At 34.8% G+C, this 1,980-nt stretch overlaps 2 protein-coding genes across 2 annotated transcripts in view; one reads left to right on the forward strand and one right to left on the reverse strand.

Annotated features, from left to right (window-relative positions):
• The window catches only part of LOC106868601 (protein O-mannose kinase), a 16,317-nt gene extending 16,110 nt beyond the window's left edge, over window positions 1-207 (reverse strand). The window contains exon 1 of the mRNA XM_014913938.2: window positions 107-207. The gene's annotated coding sequence lies outside the window, so the exon portion shown is untranslated. The remainder of the gene's footprint in view (window positions 1-106) is intronic.
• Window positions 208-342: 135 nt separating this feature from the next.
• Window positions 343-1,980, forward strand: part of LOC106868602 (60S ribosomal protein L26) — a 5,836-nt gene continuing 4,198 nt past the window's right edge. Inside the window, exon 1 of the mRNA XM_014913939.2 lies at window positions 343-486. The gene's annotated coding sequence lies outside the window, so the exon portion shown is untranslated. The remainder of the gene's footprint in view (window positions 487-1,980) is intronic.

The raw sequence follows: 1,980 nt of genomic DNA on the forward strand, positions 1-1,980 counted from the left end.
ATGTCTAGGAAACCAAAAACTTATACTAAACGTATAACTTTTTAGCGACGACAAATACCAGCACCATTTTCTTCCAATACGAAATATAAAAAAAAATACAACTTACCTTGCTTGTTGAGGTTGGAAGAAAATATGAATTTAAAATTGCATCACAAAAATTACAAATTAAGAAACACGAAGTTCTTCTTAAGAATGGTTAAGGGCAGATAACTCATACACTTGTAAATTTAGTTTCGTACTCACAGTTTTATTTGAGTAAAGCAGAAAAAAAACATAATGTTCAACATATATTTGATAAAATTAAATAAATTAATGTCTATTTATTTTTCTTTTAATTTGAAATTAAATATCTAAATGTAATTCAAACTGCAAAAAAAGAATCAAGTTTTCAGTCACATGCGGCAAACGAGGAGAACATTATATTGCCAACTTTACTAGACGGACATGTTCTTTTTAGGTCGGCCATAGAACGTGCTGTACGAAGAAGTGAGTACCTCTTTATTTATCTTCTTCCATCCGTCTTATTTTGCTGATGTTACTCCTCACTGACATTGCTGTTCAACACAGAATTTCATGTTTTACATGAATAATTGCTTAGTTTCTTTGTATATATTTCCGTTTTTTACTACAAACCCATCATTTACTGCTCCACCAAAATCCTAATATTTATGACTTATTTAAACAACCAGGCTAAACACGTGTATAAGATCAGGTTTGTTCTTCGGTGTAATTATTAATGGGGTTTTTTTTAAAGTCAGTATTTATATGTATTGTGTATCACTTTAATATGGTGAATTAATAAATAAAAGCTTTGTAATAATGCTGAACTGGTGTCGTAAAAGCAACATTGGACACCGTACAACGAATTATCCTATACTTTATATTGCAGCAGAGAATTTGTGGTTAATTGCTACTTTGGGAATAGTTTTATTGAAATAAAATGGAATTCTTCGGAGTATAGCGTATCTTTATTGTGTACATAGATGGGTCGTTTATTTAAGACTAGTAAATATCCACTTAAAAGTTATATTTTGTGTGGACCTATTTTTGTTCCCCCTCCAGTGCTCGGCGTTTCTTCGTTTAATAACCTGCATTATATTTGATTCAATTTACATCTGAGATAATTTACAGGAATATAAACTAGACTGGCTATGGCTATAACGAAAGATTGCCAGACTATACTAGACTTTGTAGTCTTATCCAAGGAAACGTATACAGATTTTTTTTTTCTTTTGACCTGCTAGAAACATCGGTCGAATCTCCCTCATCCCTAGCGAAAGCTGAATTGCCAAAAATGAAAACAAAAAAGGGAGGGTAGTCGTGGCTGGGGTGTCTGTGAGCAATAAACCTGCTTTATAACGACTGTCTTGATGCCAAACACAGCAGCATACGAAAGATAACGATACCATTAAGCGGAGGACGAGTCATTTGGCAAACAACTCAAAAATATTTCCGTTAGCCATTAATATTCAGCAATATTGTTTAGTTATAATTTGGCTGCCATTCATCGTACGTGGAGGTTTTCTAAGTCCTTCAGTATGTGCATGCTCCGAAGTTCACTTCATACCTCAACAGTTAATAAATATGGGACATAATTATGACATCTGAGAACAAACTGTAGTAAAAAAGAAAGGTATTCCTATCAGTTTGTCCCGTTCTTTAGTCACTTCTGTATGCACGGAAGCCTCCTTATTTAAAATATCGCCCCTCTGTCGAAGAGGGATCATTTTCTTCTCACTACTGCTATGCTGCTAGTGCCTCGTATGTGCAAAAATTTGTCATAATTTCAAAAACCTTGTCTGCGTGATATGACTGGAATCATACTGATCGCCAAACTATTCATCCATTTAAAAGTTGGCTGTCTTGGGCAGCTTCTTAATGCCCTTAACACATAAAGCTCGACGGGCCACGTTCCTGGCTCAGGTAGATGCATTTAATCTATGGGGGTCTAATGGACACTCAAACGCTCTGGTACCCCCC

This window comes from Octopus bimaculoides, chromosome 14, assembly GCF_001194135.2.
Source record: "Octopus bimaculoides isolate UCB-OBI-ISO-001 chromosome 14, ASM119413v2, whole genome shotgun sequence".
Taxonomy (NCBI): domain Eukaryota; kingdom Metazoa; phylum Mollusca; class Cephalopoda; order Octopoda; family Octopodidae; genus Octopus; species Octopus bimaculoides.